Genomic DNA, 19912 nt, shown 5'->3' with positions numbered 1-19912 from the left:
TTCCCACTATAAAAATTAGCGATTTTACTTAAATTTAATGAAATCAATATTTTAAATGTGTAGTCTCATATTATAGTATAAAAAGTTTCAAATTTTCTTTGAGTATTAAATCTACGAAATTTCTTATATATAAAACCTGGAAAAGTCAGGGTGATTAAAATATTTAAATCAAACCTAGGCATCATTTTCAAGTATTCTTATTACTGAATAAGTCTAATCCTATCACTGTTCACGGCACGGATAAAATCTATTCTCGGAATATTAGATCAGTATTTCAAGATAAAATTTTTGTTGCATTGTTTTATGAGTTTTTTTACATTTGTAAGCCGATTTTCATTGGATCAAACATGGACTAGAAAAACTCGATTTATCTCCCCATCGAATACCAACCTAGATTGATTCCAGTTTCCCGAACAATCGCTTACAAACTACAGATCTTTCAATTAATTTTTTAAAAGAGTTTTTTAAAAATTAATTGAAAGAATGTGTAAGTTATTTGGTTTGACCCCTTTAATAACATTTTTAGTGTACCTTTTCAATACCTTTCATAACGATTTATACTTTCCTTTATACTTCATAACAGTGTTTCCCAAAGTGTGGTAAGCGTACCCCCATGGGTACGGGAACAGTTTAGTGGTGGTATTCCTTCTTATGCGAAATATCTTACAGCAAACGAAAATTTCAAAAAATTTTATTTAAGAACAAAGCTAAACATCAAAAATAAAAAAATGGAGGAGAACTTCTCCATTGCGTAATCATCTCATAAATTATTTTAATTTCGATATTTTAAAAATTTCTTTTCAGTATTTGAAACTAGGTCACACTTTTTCTATACTTCTAAATTTTAAATTAATTATGAAGGTGGAAGAGAATTTGGGACGAAAAGTTCCTCCCGGTGTATGGCGTCCTCTTAATGATGTACTAAAAATATTTTAACAGGGTGCGTAGCTTTTTTTAAAAGTGCTTAAAGGTGCTTATTTTCGTTTTTTAAAGTCTTTAAAGGTGCTTTTTTTCATTGGGTGTTTTTAAAAAGTGCTTAATTTTCCCTTTTTCAAAATGAGATTTTTCCTTTACTATGTTAATTTTCGCTTCGAATTATGCAAAAAGACACAGTTCACATTGTTCTATTCAACATTTTCACAATTAATTCAACCCCAATCTATTTCGGCTCATTGTTAGTCCGTAGCGTATGAAAACGCCATTCACTTTACATGGTTCAAAATTTCATGACTTTTGACAATTGTCAAAAACAATGCCAAAAGGTTTTTTTTTTTGACATGACTGTTAAAACAAGATAAAACCGTCAATTGTCAAAAACTTTCCAACCCTGCCTAATTATGATATTTGTTTAAAGTGCTTTAAAAATATTTTTTGAGTGCTTGAAAAGTGCTTATTTTTTGTTGCATAATTTGGCTACGCACCCTGTTTAAAATCGAAAATCTCATGTAAAATCAATCTTATGTAGCGTAAAGTAGGGTAAGCTTGGAAGGTTTGACCATACATAAAGTTTAACTAACTCTTATATTTCTTACATTTAAGCGTTTATTTAACTGCAGTATGGTATAAAGCACAATCACAATGTTGTTTCCATCTAGTTGCAAGTAAAATCAAAGAGAAATCACAACATCATTTTATTTTTCTGCCAGAGAAATCTTTTCTCTGAGAATTAAATAAATGAAATAATAAAAATAAGATCTTGTTTTGACGATAAAATAATCTGTGAGGGATCTTTTTTTACCGGAAAGTATTTTTGCCATTATTATATTCCGTTTTAACCATAAAAAATTGTGAAAAGGATCCGTTAATTGATTATTTCTACCAAATTAAATATTTCTTAAAGGCACATCTAAAGATATTTTATTTCGTTAAAATAAAATTAGAAAAATATTTTTTTGTAAAGTTTTTTTTTTTTTTTTTTTTTATATCGGTGGATATAAGATTTTTAGTAATCTTGTAGCAAGTGAAAATAAAAATTATTTTTAACATCTTCAAAAACGATTAATAATCGTAATTAATATGCCCCTTATTTCATTTAGAAGGATACTTAGAGATGTTTTAGAATACTTAGAGAAGGAATCCTTATGAGATGTTTTAAAAGAAAAACTGGCTTTTTTTTTTACGCATAATTAAAGCTTAGCTCGATTCAGTTAATCTCGGCAAGATATTTAATAATAATTGAGAAATATAAAATAAAATTAAAAGAAGCTAAAATCTGTAGATATTTTAAAATTTTTAACCTGAATGTTGCTTGTTTTGTACTTAATTAAGCACGTCCTGATTTTCAACTCCGATTTTGAACAGGGCCCATATACTCCAAGGAAAATTTAAAGAACTTGGAAAAAATTAGGCACTTAAAAAACAGTTTAAAAATTTAAAGAAAATTAAAAAAAAAAAGTATAAAACTTGGAAAAATTGGAGTTTCTAGCTTTTTATTTATTTATTTTAATGAAATTATGCTTATACGTATGGGGCTTTTATGTATTTTTGTAAATAATGTACACTTACCCACAAAGTTATTTAGCATTTCTTTATAGATTTTTTTCGTTCCTATTTATTTACGTAGTATGTGTAATAAAAAGTTTTTCACTTTTTTTTAAGTTGTAACGTGATTAAAGATGAGCAGTTTTTAGTTTAGAAATTTAAAATGTTGCGAAACATTTAAACTCATGAGTTTAATTTGTAGATGTAATATGTAGTTGTAATATGTTTAGTATGTTGATAAATATGTAATACAGCCAGGTTTATTGTGAAATTTATTTTCTGTTTTTCAGATTTTTACTATTGATGTTTTTTTTTTTTAACCAATATTAATTTTGTGTGTTTTAACTGCCTGTGTCTCTTTACAGTGTGATTAATAGCTTAAACGTATTTTTAAAAATACACATATCCTGACCCTATCTTCATACTTTACCAAAAAAATTATTTAATTCCATAGAATACCTATAGAATGTATAGTATGATGATTATCATATTTTGCACTAATTTAAAAATGCCGACTCATTCTATAAAACACCATACGTATTCTGCAGAGTTCTGGTATCATCATAGATGATTTTATAATACGCTTATTCCTAGTTTACCCATTAGAATATTACTTTTTCAAAATCATTCTAATGTAAGCAGAAAAGTAATTAATTTTAATTTTATACCTATCAGAAGATAATATTTTAAAAACCGAAATTTGAACTTTTAATCACTTGTTGATTTATTAATTATGATGAGATCTTGCATTTTGTCTGTCAATTCATCTCAAGGCTAAAGCGTAAAGCGATAAATTAATATATTTCCTAGTCATGACGATAAATCTTGCTCTATCTAATTAAGAAAAATGATGCTGATTTCTTCGATCAATAATTAGGCTGTACATAATTTTTGTTCCTCATTGCATATTAATATGTTGAATAATAAATCCCCCACTGTTGTCATCCAAATTTTATATTAGCCACGCTTTGTCAATATTCCCTTTAATGCATGATGCATATTAAATAAAAAATAATTTATCCTTACGATAAAATAGTCGGTTCTGGAAAGAAACGACCATTAAATTGTTTCTGTTGATTAATAGTGTTTTTCGAAGCTTTTTTGCCAAACAGAATAAAATATATATACACATTGAAGTCTTATACTCAAAACAAAGCTATACTGGCCTTCATACTAAGCTCGGTCTGGGCTTTTAAGCGGACAAATAGCTAAAATATTTTGTAAGTTATTAACCTCTTTTAAAATTCGCCAATTTTGGCGAGATTTTTAAACCTAAATGAAAGTCATTAAAATCAAATTTTTATTTAACCAAATAACGCAGCGTTTATATATTTAAAGATTAACTAATTAGAACTCAAAGAGCTTTTTCACAAGATCTAAAACAGATTAAATCTCAAAAATTTGTCTTCTTCTTTTTTTTTTTTTTTTTTTTTTTTTTTGTCTTCTTCATATTGACATTTTTTTTTTTGCTATTTTCATAATTAGTATAGAAGGCACAGGCTAAAGATAGGCGAAAATTGATCTAACAGTCACAATTGATAGTATACAAACATACAGCAGCTTTATAAATAGCATATTATTCACTAAAAAGCGTTTTTTTTCCCTTCATATAACGGCAAGCTCATAAAAGAATAAATGGTACTAAAATTACAATGAAGCTGGTTGTTATTTATGCTATGCAGTCAAATCGTGTGATTATTTGTTAATTTTTACTTTTGTAATTAATATTTATGGTAATATACATTTTTAATATACAAACTTTTAGTTATATAGTTATGAGAATGGCTTCAAAATTGTCCGAAACAGTGGGGTTGCGAACTTAACATAGTAATAGTAGTGAAAATAGTAGTAACGAAAACGTAATAATAATATAACGTAGTAGTGGGACAATGTAATTTGATTATAGTAACTCTAGTAATGCTCAGAATTCTACCTATTTTTAGGAGTTCGCATGTGAAGCAAGGTTCATAATTTTCATGCACAGACAATGGGATACCTGCAAGTGGCGTAGCGTGTGTGTCTCGATCCTGATTGGTTGTGGAGACGTGGCATTTGTTTACGTTAGCAACTGCTCTTTTCATTCTATTTCGAGTAAACTAAGCCCGTCAAATATCAATTTTCTTAAGTGACACATTCTATATTCTTTCATTCAATTTTTTTACTATATATTTCTTACTTATCACAAAAACCGGCACGAAGCCACGTAAAACATGAACAAATTAATTATGCATGACAGTTGCCAGGTACACAACACAAAAATATATCACGGTTACGGAGACGAGAAAGTATTCTAATTCAAGAAATTTGATATACAAAAAGGCACTGAATTTAATTAACTTCACACTATTTAACATTCTAACTTGTGTGGAGAAATATAGCTCAACTTCAACACGCCATTTCGCTTATAAACTATCACCTGGCACTGACGTCATAAGTGACATGTATGGGTATCAGTGATCTTCATCTTGAGGTACAAGTACCCAATTATACAAGCTAAAATCGCATAATAACTTGCATAATGTTCAAATATAATTTTTAGCTATTGAAGACTAATTCGAAAGTTTTAAAATATCTTCATATATAATTTTTCTTCGGTTTACCATTACCACGTCCTGGTTATGTTTCGAAAAAACTGATTATTTTTTTATTATTATCAGCTGTTTTTTTATTATTATTTGCAAATTTGAAATTATTTCTTATAGTAATATTTAATTTATCTTATTAGCATGTAAATATGATTATTTTCTTACATTATGATATTGTTTGTTGGACATTGGCTTTGGTCTTTTTTTTTTTTTTTTTTTTGAAGTATTGATTCGGTCTTCACTTCAAGTTAATATTTATGAGCAAGAAGGGGAAAAAAAATACGGAATAAGCTTATTTAGATTGAAAATTAAATTACACCTCTTCCAAAAGTAAAATGAAATTTAAGAAAAAGAAGAAAAAAAGACATCATGTCATGCGTGTCAGAATAAACACTACAAAAGAGCGGAAATAGAATTTGTAATACCATTTTGGAAGAATATGGAAAAGGCGATGAAGCGTAGCCATTTTTTTTTTCTTCCCCTCTGAAGAAAAACAAGCGAACGTTTCATCCTGGATTTATGAATTAGAAGCGCGTAAATATGATGCTATTTCTTGTTGTAGGAATGAACTTGTGTCAGCCTTGCGCAACTAATGAAATCGCCACTGAATTTTTTTTCTTTCTTTATTAATTTTGCTATGAGAAGACATCTTTTTTTATGACAGGCGATGTTTATTCTGTGATTGAATTTGGCATTTATTTGTCTGAATAAAACGCCTCCTATTGATCTGGATTTTGAGATTGACTTCTGTTTGGTTTTCTACCACTTTTTTTTCCTTAACTGAATTAGATTATTATTATAATTATTTTTTTTTTAAAGCTTTAGATTTAATCTAGAAACCGGATATTCATTTTTTATATGCCGTAAATTTTAGATTGAAGTTATGATGAAAGAAATGAGCTGGGTGAATTCATTTTCTAAGCTGTGCTCGATGGTGGCTTGGAAAAGATTAGCTCACCATCTTCGATTTTAGATTAAATTTTTGATTTTTCTCTTTTTCGATGTTTTTTTCTGTTCTTAACAAACTTTTGATGAAAGAAAATCCTTCAACCACACTATACCTTTTATAAAAATGAGTGAAAATAAAAACATTATTAGTAGAAAAGAAATAGAAATATCATTTTAGAAGAAATTTGAGTCCGTTAATAGTCCCTTCTGAAATTATTCGAATAATTTTGCATCGAGCCTATTCATCCCATTGTATCGATATGTCAAAAAAGGAAAAATAAAAAATACAAGGTTGAATCATCTCTTGACCACTACTAGCAGAATTTATCTTCAATCAAAATTTTGATAATTTTCCAAAGATCTAGACGGATGAAATTTCCATCGCGCCTCTTTGTCTGATATATGGTTCATTTTCTGACTACTATAAAGGGAATTCATTATAAAATTGTCAAAAAAGAGAATTTATCTTCTGTCCATTTTGACCACTTTCCCACTAGCTAGAGAAAACAACTTTTGAGTTGATCTCTGTAATCGATGGCGTCACTAGTTTGATTTTTTTCCTGATCGTTACAAATAGAATGCACCGTTATTTTATCGCCAAAAGAATTGATCGTTAATAAAAATTTTACCAATTGCTGACTACTATTTTACTAAAGATTTAAATGGCGCATTTTTGGTGAAGGGCAATACAATTATCATTCGTTTCCTGACAGCTGAAAGCGAATATGATAGTCACATATAATATGGATACTATTTGTCTTATATTTAAATAACTTAATTTGTGTTTACGATCTGAACCACTATAACAGTGTCATTACTTAAACTATGATATCTCTAAAAAATAAATTGGATTCATAAATCTCTAATAATCCAACTGGATACCTGCTAGTGACGTCATCGTAGGTAAATCGTGTCATTTATCAATTCAGAATCCAATTTGGTTATCCAATATTTACAGTTATCCAATTAAATCTGATTTAAATCCCGTGGTTTAGCATAATTCCTACACTTCTTCTCCAGTTTCGAGTACCCAATCAGGAAGATTTTCTGTCCTTGATGAAAATTATTAAACTCTATGAATAATTCTGAATTTTTACAAAATTTTATGAGCCCAGGTGGAATTGCTATGGAATAACTTTTCAAATATTTAAGAACTACATCACAAAAGCTTTTCACTGAGTAACACTTTTCTTGGTATTGATACTTTCCACCATTTTACTAATTAGCTTTCGGGACGCTGGCTAATGATTGGTAAAACTTTATCAAACTAATAACTGTTAAAAAATCACAACAGTTATAAAGATAGAGTGCCCGGTGGCTGACCCTCACAAAAGCGTTAAAGATAGGGTGCCCGGTGGCTGAGCAGTAGCTCTTCACGCTGTTGTGCCACAGGTCCCTGGTTCGATCCTTGGGTCGGGCAAGGTTGACTCAGCCTTTCATCCCTTCAGTGTGTGGATAAAATGAGTACCAAGCATGCTTGGGAGCTAAACACTGGGGGTTCCGCTTTGGGCTAACCACTCAACCGGAACATCTGCTCTAGCACCTCAGAGCCCGAAGGTCAAGAAAACTGAAATTTGCACAGTAGGCCTTGGCCCTCTAAGGTCTGTGGCGCCACTGAGTTTAGTTTTTTATAAATATAGAGTGTTATTCTCTAAAAATCGCTATTTTATGCGATGGTTGAGCCCTCACAAAACATCCTTAAATAACACTAATAATAGATATTTTATTTTTATTTTATAACCGTCGTTGAACAGCAGACCCAATTTTATGGGTTTATGACTACTAATGTTCAACTCCGTAGCCTTGTAATTTTGAACCCAATCCAGAAGACAAGGGAACTCCTGGATCGAGTATTGGGAGAAATTTGCCTTAGAGGACTTTTTGATAGAGCTAACCCGCATTTGCGTTACTTGGAGAGGAAGACCACGAGAACCTCCCACGGTTAACCTGACGGCAAGGGAACTCTAACCCATGATCCGTCTACCACTGAGGATATTTTAACTGGGATTCGAACCCGGTTCGCAACACTCGGAAACACTCGCCTCACTGGAAGGCAAACGCTCTATCCCCTGAGCCATCGCGGCTCTAATAATAGACATTATTTATTTACTATAAATTTACTTATAAAACAGCCGTTCCACTCTAGGAAAATTCTCCGTTCTCGCCCCGGTACTCTTGATGTTTGCCTTGATCTTTGATTGAAGCTTTCTTCATCCATACTATGCTTAAGAGGAAAAATAAATAAATAAATGTGGCTTTTCAATTCACAGAAGAAAAAAAGAAATAGTATCGTCATTATGTGATTAAACAGTACCTGATCCAGAGACGTTACCCTTTAAATGTAGTTTGTGTTAGGGACCATTTAGCCAAGTGTGAACGGAAAAGCGTTGCTTGTAAAAACACTTGATTTAGATGAACGGGGATTTCAATGTGATAACGTTTATTTTCGTTGAGAAGGAAGCGAAACGCTCTGAGGAAACTCTGATTGATGACCGTCTTGTTGTGTGTGTTCACTTACTATTACACAACTAATAGAAAAAAAAAGGAAATGTTGTATATGTGGTTGAGATGATGTCCAAATACATTTGGAATTGAGTTGTTTGGCTTCTTCAGCATTTAATGTTTTAATTTATTATTTCGAAAGAATAATGTGTTTTGTCAAACCCCTCGCTGTTTCAGACTTGAGGAGAAGAACAATAAAATTCGCAATGTCAAAATGTGCATGTTATCAACATTAGCGGAAAGATTATTATTAGTTGTATATATTTGTTTGAAAGTATCCGTTAAAACTTTGCCCACAAGGAAAGTAATAATATTAATCTTGTTATCTTAGGAACCATGATGATGCGTCTTTAGTTGCTTAAGGAATTGATCAGTCCCATGTTACTAAGATTGATATTTAAATATATTGTTCAAAAATATATAAAAACTCTTTTTCCAAGCTCAAATCGCCCCTTTTTTAGCGACAATGCAATGTTCTCATTTTTGGACTCTGTTCCCACATTTTCTGGGGGCCTCAAAAATTAGGAAGAAGTCCGCAATATTACTTTTTTTTTTAAAATACTGAAAGATACAATTTTTCTCAAAAAAGGCATTTTTTTATTTCAAATTTTCTTTATATTGTGATAAATCAAACTCGTGTAAACATTGCACTAATCAAGTTCGAAAGTACAGCTGTATTTTAATTGGTGCAATTTTTTCTCCAACGGCTTAAGCAAATGCAATGAGAATGCATATTCGCAAAGTCTCTTATAATTGTTAAGTGTCAGCAAGAACTAAAAGCTTATTCTTAACAAATATGTAAAGCTGTAGATGGAGGGCTACAATCATTAAAATAATTCAGTTAATCAGTGACTTTTAGCAAAAACCACTGATTTCAATTGTTTGTGGTCACCAAACTAATTTTATTTTCATACAACATTGTTTTTGTAGTTTTATATTTTGCTTTAATATTTAGATGCGTAAACTTTATCTTAGAAAAATAATCTTCAACTGTCTGCTTTCAAAATTTTTTAGAATGTTTCCCTTGAATCATGCAGTTCAATAGATTATATTTTTATTGTTAGGATTACTCTTCAGAAATTTAATTTCAAAATGTATTTGTTAGGAGCCCGGAAAATTTTGTGGACCTGAATTTTTCTTGATCGGTCCCTGAGAATAACAGTTGAATGTTCATAATTCATAATGGCAGAATTATTATAAACTGTTCATAATTCATAATGGCAAAATTATTATTAACTGTTCATAATTCATAATGGCAGAATTATTATTAACTGTTCATAATTCATAATGGCAGAATTATTATTAACCGTTCATAATTCATAATGGCAGAATTATTATTAACTGTTCATAATTCATAATGCCAGAATTATTATTAACTGTTCATAATTCATAATGGCAGAATTATTATTAACTGTTCATAATAGCAGAATTATTATTAACTGTTCATAATAGCAGAATTATTATTAACTGTTCATAAATCATAATAGCAGAATTATTATTAAATGTTCATAATTCATAATGGCAGAATTATTATTAACTGTTCATAATTCATAATGGCAGAATTATTATTAACCGTTCATAATTCATAATGGCAGAATTATTATTAACTGTTCATAATTCATAATGCCAGAATTATTATTAACTGTTCATAATTCATAATGGCAGAATTATTATTAACTGTTCATAATAGCAGAATTATTATTAACTGTTCATAATAGCAGAATTATTATTAACTGTTCATAAATCATAATAGCAGAATTATTATTAACTGTTCATAATTCATAATAGCAGAATTATTATTAACTGTTCATAATTCATAATAGCAGAATTATTATTAACTGTTCATAATTCATAATAGCAGAATTATTATAAAATGTTCATAATTCATAATAGCAGAATTATTATTAAATGTTCATAATTCATAATGGTAGAATTATTATTAACTGTTCATAATTCATAATAGCAGAATTATTATTAACCGTTCATAATTCATAATAGCAGAATTATTATTAACTGTTCATAATTCATAATGGCAGAATTATTATAAAATGTTCATAATTCATTGTAGCTATTTCTTAGTATTAAAAGCAATAAATATTGTCAATAAAAACGATTCATGATAATTTTTGCTTAATACAATTCCTTGTAACTTAACGACAGATTAAACTACTATTCCCATGATTTTTTTTTTTTTTTTTTTTTTGGTAAGTAAATGCTTCCTAATATTAAATAATGTTATGTTTAAAAGAAAGTTTTTTTTTCTTCTTAATTATATATTATGTTTTATAGATTTTAATTGGTGTAATTTAAAGCGTTTTTGATTTATCCATAAAGATTCGAAGGACAATCAGATTTAGGTTGAGTATGGCATTTCAATGTTCCGAAGCAAGTTTGCTAATGTCTGTGTTAAGTAAATTTAAAACCAACTATTACACTTTTGCGTGACTCAAAACGAAATTCACTGCAAAATGCTTACCAGATATCTTCAAAACATGACATAATACAATAAAACTACTTCAATTTGCATTTTCAAAATTAAACTGGCCTTGTTGGTACGATGTTCTTTTTGTTGATTTTACAAGCTAACTAAAATTTTCAGTTATTTAAAAATGGGTTTTATTGTTGTTTTTTTTTTCAGTGGGAAATGTATTTTACCTTATTCTGCGCTGCTATAAAACCTGTAATAAAGCGAGTACCTCAAGTCAAAACTCCGTCTTCACTAAATAATGGTTGCTTGCTAATCATTTTCAGAAAGAAAAAGAAAAAATACCCCTTGTTCCGCGAAGTTGACCGTGTGTTTTAACATGGATCTCTTACTGTAAGTAAGAAAAACAAATACTATAGATTCTGCGAAAACTTTTCCATGTCTAATTGAGCCTTGTCTATTATTTGAGAACTCACCGTATGATCAATTTTAGTTTTCTAGACATAACTAAACTAAGATATACAAAGTAGTTTGTCATTGTAAAAACCTCTCCGCACATTGTCATAGAAATCGTTCCAATAACAAGTTTATTGTTGTTCATTTAAGCATATCTCCATACTGTTTTCTGCTTTTTTTTTATTTCTTTACCCTTTTTTTTTATTACCCCGAAAGCCGCCTTCTTAGTATTTTTTTTTTTAAAGCACTTTTCAGATATGAAAAAGAAGAAAAAATGTATTTTCTTGTGAAAAATTAACATTAAATGTATGTCTCAGATCAAATACAAACTCTCATTAATCAATTTAAAATCATTCTTACTCACAAGGTTGGCAAGTTTCTGCCGAGGTGGTTAAAACCACTGGTAGAAACCGGTTAAAACTGGCATGACAGAAACCCTTTCTGCCACATTTGTGGCAGAAATTCAGAAAATGACCAAAACGTAAGTACTGAGATTGACATACAATGGATAATTCGTAGAAAAAAACAATTAAATGTTAAACAAAGTGCAATTTATTTACAAAATTATCACCATTCAAAATCAAATATTACATTGTTTGCACTCTACAGTAATCTATAACAAAAAACAAGTTTTGATGCAGTTTCTAAACCTAAACAATTGCTCAATCTGCTATGCACGAACGAGAAATTAGAGAAGTCCAGCAGAACTAACAGGCATTGCCAGCAAGGAACAAACAAGATTTGTAAAACTTTCATCCATTGCATATTTTTTAAAACTGGACCACCATGTAGCAGGGCTAAAGAGAATAAATAGAAGGGCTAGTTGACTCCGCTCTTAGAGCTGAAGCTACGATTTCCCTCCTCATGACGTCACTGTGTCCACAGATCTCGGAGATCGCAAGCAAAGATATTATGATAACTTTGCATCTTTCTCTTTGTAAAAATAAGTTAGACTTTTTCTGGTTATTAGCTTTCAAACTTTACGTGATTAACACATTATTTCTGCTCATAAACATAGTTCAAAAAAACTTTCTTGGTTATTATATTTAAAAAAAATACCATTTTAAACTTATAAAAATGTTTTACTAGTTGGCGAAAATGACACTATAAATACTTTATTTTAAAAAGTTCAGTTTTAACTTTAATTGTTAAGAAAAATGAAAGCCTTTATCGACACTTTTTTTATCTACATATTCTTTTATAACAATAAGTTGAGTTTTTAGAATCCCTGATTTTAAAATATGCCGTTAATAGCAATTTTCTCATACTTAATCATTAGGAAACATCAACCTTAAACGCAAATTACCGAAACAAAATAATAATTTAGGTTCATAATGACATTAGAAATTTTACAATTGCTTATAGATATTTAAATTTACGATGATATAATTTATAGATATTTAAATTTAAGAGAATGTAATTTTTAAAAAAAATCATAAATATTTAGAATAACTACATTAAAAAATATGCTATGAAATTAGGAGATTTCCAACGATATACTATATATTTTATTTATACTTTTTATTTACATTTTAAATTTTTTAATTTTTTTCACCTGCCTTTCTTTTTGAAGTAACGAGGCGGTTTCTATTTAGATAATGAATTTTTATAAAAGTTCTTAACGACAGAATAAACGTATTGCTGCTTTATATTAACTGCGTCATTTCGGAATCCATTCTTTACATAGTTGTTCATTTACTTTAGGGAACACGCGGAAAATTATATTTTTTTCCTTTTGTTTTTCTATCAAAATTTTTTCAAGTTGCAATCGCGCAAACTGGCATTTCGATAATAGTTTTAAATTCTTGTAAATTCACTGCAAAAACTGAGGAAAGTCGTTATAGAAAATAACAAATGTCTTAGAATATCTCGCAAAAAGAAATGCTCCATTATTAGTTAGAGCTAGTAAGGCCGAACGCTCCGTTCTTGAAGTAAAAGTGCGAGCTTTGCGCCAAAGTGACGTCACTAGAGAGAATCGGAGGATTGGCGCGGCAAGAGCTACTTCAAAGGAGTGAACCAGCCCTTCTATTCTCTTTAGCCCTGACCATGTAGCAGCTGTAGTTATCAAAACTTGGCTGGAAAACTAAGTTTCAGGAAATAGGGCCGATTTGTTTTGCAAAGCTATGACATAAGGTACAAAATCTGGGTTAATATTGGCGAGTAAAATTCTGGCACTTTCTTCTTGAGCACATGATAATTACAATCCCAAATACTTTGGATGCAGCATATAAGCTAGCAAATGATAATCAGTAACTGCCTGTTTAAACTGTATGTCACTTCTTTTTCATAAACAGCCATAAGATCCTCTTCCCTTTTAAGATTAATCCAAGCAATGAATTCAAAAGTTTGTTACAGTTATATGGAGTTATATTTTTCAGTTTAGTTTACTTAAACAAAATATCATTAAGCACTTACTAGAACTAATATAGACGTTTTTTTTAGTTTCTGCCAGTTTTTACCGGTTATAACCAGTTTCTGCCACTGGCATGGCAAAAATCAGTTTCTGTCGGCAAAAAGCCAACCTACTCAACATTCTAATATATTTTAAATCCAATACAATTTCAACGAACATATTGAAAAAGATATAAGTTGCTAATGTATATGAATGATTTTCGTATACCTCGTTCAAGCGAATTCTAATGTATCATTTTAATGCATTCTAATTCTATACTTCTGTTGCAAGTCCTTATCCTTATGGAGAGAGCCTATTGGCAACTAAGGTGTACGCCAAATAGATGCCAAGCTCCTAGCCCGAAGGTATAGCAACATCGCCAACTCTTGAAACGACATTGCACAGCCTTCTCATTGCTTGCTTTCTTAAATCGTGTCAACTTATTAACTAATCAATTAACAAGTAACAAGAATCAATAAAAATAATATCCAAAAATCGTAACAAATATACGTATTTCTATTCGCATTTAAAGAAACTGCTGAAAGAATAATAAATATTGTTTCTTGCAAACTATTTTCTTCTACAGTGAAACAAAAGTAAAAATTCCTTATCTCGCATTTGATTTGTTAAGGGCATGTCAGCATTAGGCGCACCGTTTTTAGTGTTCCAATCAAATCCAATGCTCTAGCAGCATCATATAGTTGTTTCTATCGTATTTTATCGGGATATGACGCCAAGTCTAGGATTCCAAATCGACTTCGAAACTATAATCCTTTTTTAATAATTCTGAGATATATGTCGTAAAATATAGCAAGAATTAAATTGTCTGACATGTTTTAAAATTGTTTTGAAACATTTTTGTATAATTTCATTACGAAATAAAACTGAACTATATGCTGTCGCGGATGATTACTTAAATCCTATACCGTACTATGTTTTTTGTTTTTCTTAACTTGCAACGGAATATCATTCTAAAGCAACGTTTCGCCCAGTTTTCTAATTTTTGAAAATGATTTCATAGCCGTCTTCAGCGAATGTTGAGTATTACTCTTTTGCTTGAAGTAAAGAGCGAATGATAATTTTCATTTTTGCGTGTATTTTCTCCTTTATAGAAGCTAATAATCATGACGTGGCATTACGTCCAATTTTCTAATTTTTGATACTGTCTCGATTGGCGTCTTCAGCGAATGTTGAGTATAATTCTTTTGTCCAAAGTAAAGGTCGAATAATAATTTTCATTTTCGCGTGTCTTCTCTCCCTTATAATTCCAAGCCTGTTAAGAGTAAATAAACAGCTACTCAACAGCAAATTATCAACTTATCGGATTAAGGTGTCTTGGTGCATTTCAACAAATGCTATTAGCTTCTATAACATTGTGTTACTGTGTTTCCAAGCTAACGCATGTCCGAAGTCATTCGAGTGTGTATGTTCTAATGAAGACTTACACTTTCACGTCAACGCACCAGCTATCACGACTAGGATGTCCGACAACAACTTGGAAATATAATCTTGCATGTCTTACAACGATCGCCTTCTGGCATATTTATAATTCATTAAGCAATCATTAGTTAGTGTCTTCAGCTTTAATATAATCATTAACGACATCCCTTTTGCGATGGACGGAGCAGAAAATGATGAAGTGTTCCCTCGCTAATCATCATAATCGGAAAAACTTCTCAAGAATCAGGCGGGAACACACCGGATGGTATATTTAGGCATCGTTAGGCCCAAGTGGCCCGGGCCTTTTACATTTCTTGCCGTGACACCAACGATTATGGGGTGAAACGGTGAAAAAGCTTCGGATGAAAGTTCCATCTGCGAAGTTCCATTAGATACGAAGATTTGAAGAACTAATGGATTTCTCACCACCGAAGAAGGGACAAACCCGAAATTTTTTCGATTTCCTTTTTTCGGGGGATCGTGACGCAGCACGATCTTCTTGAATGAATGAACGATTTCTGGGCCTTCATCTTCTCGCAATCCTTTGACAATCATTCGGTCGGAAAAAAAGAGTGAGGTTCGAACCCGCCCCTCAATCATCCGTTCAAGGCAAGTAAATGAGACCAGAGTCGCGGACAAATGATTTAAGGTCACTGCCTTGCAGAAAGGAATTATTGACTTGCATTTTTTTTATTTATACCTTAATAATATTATGCCTTCCGTTCTTTCTTGTAATTTGTATAGAAATAAAATTAATCAAAATGGTTGACACAGATTCATTAAGCATTTATATATATTACAGTTGTAACTGACATACTGACACAATTTTATTTTACAAATTAGATATTGTAAAACGAAACTCCTTTATCGTTTAATATGTTTGCTATGTGTAGTAGCCTGTTGCTTTTGTAACTGTTTCTCTTCCACGTAATTCGTAATGGTTGCATTTTTTTAAGTCTTCTGAAAATCCCTAGTGAAGTATAAAACACGTTACAAAGTAACTATCAAAATATGCTATTTGTTTAAAAAAATTTGCATTCAATATCCACCAGTTCTTAATATAAATAAAATTTTAAAAAAAAATAATATATACATTAATTTAGCCTTTTCAAATATCATATATCAGAGTTGCAAAAAAGTCTGGTTGGCCTTTTAAAGGTCTTCATTGGCTTTTTAATATTTTATTGTTAAAAATAAAAAGCATTGTTAGTTCACCAGGAGTTGTCACTTGGCTCTTCCTTCATCACGTGGTATCCGATGATACTATTTCGCTATTTTTGGGAGAAGGATGTGAACAATCCTGAGCAAGGTTGCTATTTGACTATCATATGACAAAAATATTTATTTCGGAATCTTTATGCGCATTTTTTTAGCATTAAATATTTCATAAAGTTGATGATATTTCTCTCTTGTGAGTGAATAGTTTGTCCTTTTTGAGACATTTTGCTGGGAAAACAGCAGTTTTTAAATCTGAAATGTATTTAATTAGCTAGAGTAACAAAAGGTATAATAGCAGATGATAAAGTGAAGTAAGAGACTGAAAAAGAACTCACTGTTTGAGATTGGCGCGCATTAAGGGTTGTCTCAATTTCAAGCGCGGAGACGTTTCTCTTCTTACTCCCGCTCGCTGAAATGAACACTTCGTCCGAGGAGGTGGAGCCAAGTGCCAACTCCTGGTGAACGAACTATATAAGTTTGTTTTATTAGTGACAATTAGGTAAAATAATACCAGTATAATACGTTACATTATATTACTTTCTCTTCAGGGTATTTATTCCACAAATACCTTACATTTTATTAATTTTAAGGATGTAATTACAACTCCATATTGGCTTCAAAACCAGATATTTTTGTCCATAATCGCTCCAACCCTATTTCAACCATGTTCTAATTCATCATAGCTGGGCTACAATAATTATTTTTTAAGATTGGTCTAAATCTTCCTTAAATTAGGCATTTTCTATAAAACTACATGATTTGTCTGAAATAATTAATATATTTTGCATAAGAAGTTGAATGATGGGAATTATAGTTAATTTTGTATCCAGCATATATTTATGCTACCATTAAAAAAAAAAAGGTGATTTCTAGTTAAGAATACTGTTCTTAATATTTTCGAGGTTATAGCTCTTGCTTTATACTGTTTCGAAAGTGCAACGTTGCTGTTCCAATTATATAATCACGCCTATGCAGTACTTAATTAGCAATTTTAAACCTCTTTTATATAATAACAGCTTTTGTGAAATACTCTTATGGCTTTAATAAAAGTTCAAGTTTAATTTTTTTCATCAATATTAGCTAAGTGTTTTTAAGTGGTTTAAAAAAAATGATATTTTACGGTTTGGCTGAAATTGGGCAACCCTGTCATACATGATATTTCATTTCCAAAATGCATCTTTTCAAATGTGGGAGCCAATTAAGAGGAAGATTATTTCAGATTGAACTATAACTGAACTTTTTTTTATTACTCAGTTTTGCGTAAGAATGTTGCGTCCTGAGCATGATTCCTATATAATAATGTTTATGAATTCTTTATTACAATAATACTAGTTTTATAAAAAGAGCCAAGATGACCCCGTGATTTAGGCGCTGTGATGTCATTCTGGAAAGTTAAGACTGTGGTGAGCAATGCTAAGCATACTGCCGTTGATCTTTAACCTTCATGACCCCCTTGTCCAACAATTGGCTGTTGGGGTGGAGCATCGTTTATACGACGATCACTTATACGACGTTTACATTTATACGACGTTTTAGTGTGGTCCCAAATCATTCATATTCATTTTAATGTAAAAATATATCGTTTACACGACGCACAGAATCGGTTATACGTCGGTTTTTAGATTTTGTTCACGTTTATTTAATTTTTTATTTTTTCTTGTGTGTTTTAAAAAAGGGCGGAATTTGCCAACATGAAAGATACAGAAAAGGGTGCCAACAAGAATGCTTGGATGACGATCGTAATTTTTACTAGATGACTGAAAAAACTAGACAATGTTATGAAGAGGCAAAAACGAAAAATTTTGCTATTCATCGACTAATGCCCAGCACACCCATCGATACTAATTATTTTGGAAAATGTAAAAGCTCTCTTTTTTCCTGCAAATTGCACAAGTGCGCTTCAGCCATTAGATTTGGCCGTGATTAGAAATCTAAAATTGCATCATAGAAAGCAGTAAGTTCAACTCGTTATTCAAAGCATTGTAGAGACTAATAGCAAGAAAATATAATTAAAGGTAACATACATTCAAATTGCTCACTGAAATTTTTTTTCTTTGGTTATTTGTTTGTTTTGCTTTGTCTAAATTAGAGATTTATGTAAATCAACACGTTAAACATTAAAATTAACTGAAAACAGAGTTAGTTTCAGTTTTGGAAGTAAAAATCGATTATACGACGTTATCGTTTATACGACGTTTTTCGGTGGTCCCTTCGGCGTCGTATAAACGATGCTCCACTGTACTTTTGAATATATATATGTTTTTCTACTGGATACTAGATAACTAACAGTTGTCATGTGGTCTAAAATTCAATTGTTGGGAATTGGTTAAGGGGAAGTTGGTTGGGCATCTACCAATAATACAAAACGGCCCTTTTTCGATGTACATTTCCTCAGCATCCAAACAAGATATTGCTTCAGTTTTTTTTTTTTTTTTTTTTTTTTTTAATCACAGAATATTTGCATATACATGTTTACACTGCGTTAATTGTTAATACATATCTTTGGCGGAAAATTATGAACTGAAAACTTTTAATCTTTCAAAAAATTTCATCAATAATCTTCATAACTCAATAAGTCGCTCATGGGCTGCAATAGCGGCACCTCTCAAAAAATCAAGTTTTGAGATAAGTGGATTTAAAGTTTTCATTGCTTATGAAAGTGCTCTAGTTTGCTTAAACGCAGATTACCTTCAAATTGAATTATGAGTTGTGCTAGTATTGCTGCTGAAAAAAAATGTGTATTTTCATATTTACACCTGTTCTTAGTCCAAAACGCGTGTTTTTTGAGTTGAATCACTATTGCAGCCCATGAGAGAAGTATTCCTGTTAACACTAAAACATGATCACGGCATACAACTGATATAATCTCAAATATCCTCAAATAATTTTAAAGCGATATCATAAATAGTTTTTTAGAAAAGGTCTGTTTTAGCATTATTGATAATTATGTCAATATACAAAAATAAGCAGTTTAATAAACTAAACTATTTAGTTTATTAAAAAAATGCCAGTGAAGCTCTCTTTCTTTCTTTCGCTCTTGCATTCTGCCTTGATTTCTATCCTTTCTTTCGTTCATTTCTTTTCCTTATTTCTTCCTTTACTTTCTATGCTTTTCTTTCTTTTCGCTCTCTCTTTCTTATGATTACTTTTTTTAGTGTTGAAAATGTTCATAAAGTCATAATAATCAAATATTGTACTTTTTCTGATATTGTAAATATTCTTCTTGTTTTTTAAATTCTAATATATTATTTTTATTTACTTAATATATAAAGCGTCAAAAGATAAAAAGTTTTCTGGATTTTCTATACTTTTCACTAATTGCTTGAACAAAAATAGTAAAAATAATTATTTTAGACAGAAAAAAATACGATCTATTTTAAGGACTAATTTTTTTAAATTCAAAAATTTTTCAATTTTAATAATTTATTCACATGTTACAATAATTTTTATGTGAGCGTTAATGAT

The 19912-nt window shown here is 30.5% G+C and overlaps 1 protein-coding gene across 2 annotated transcripts in view; it reads left to right on the top strand.

The window, feature by feature from the left end:
• ci (transcriptional activator cubitus interruptus) overlaps positions 1-19912 on the top strand; it is a 98075-nt gene that overhangs the window by 9870 nt on the left and 68293 nt on the right. The window lies entirely within an intron of this gene.

Source organism: Parasteatoda tepidariorum, chromosome 9 (genome assembly GCF_982258835.1).
Source record: "Parasteatoda tepidariorum strain Cologne lab strain chromosome 9, Ptep-v5.0, whole genome shotgun sequence".
Classification (NCBI taxonomy): domain Eukaryota; kingdom Metazoa; phylum Arthropoda; class Arachnida; order Araneae; family Theridiidae; genus Parasteatoda; species Parasteatoda tepidariorum.
This window is presented reverse-complemented; position numbering and strand designations above follow the sequence as displayed.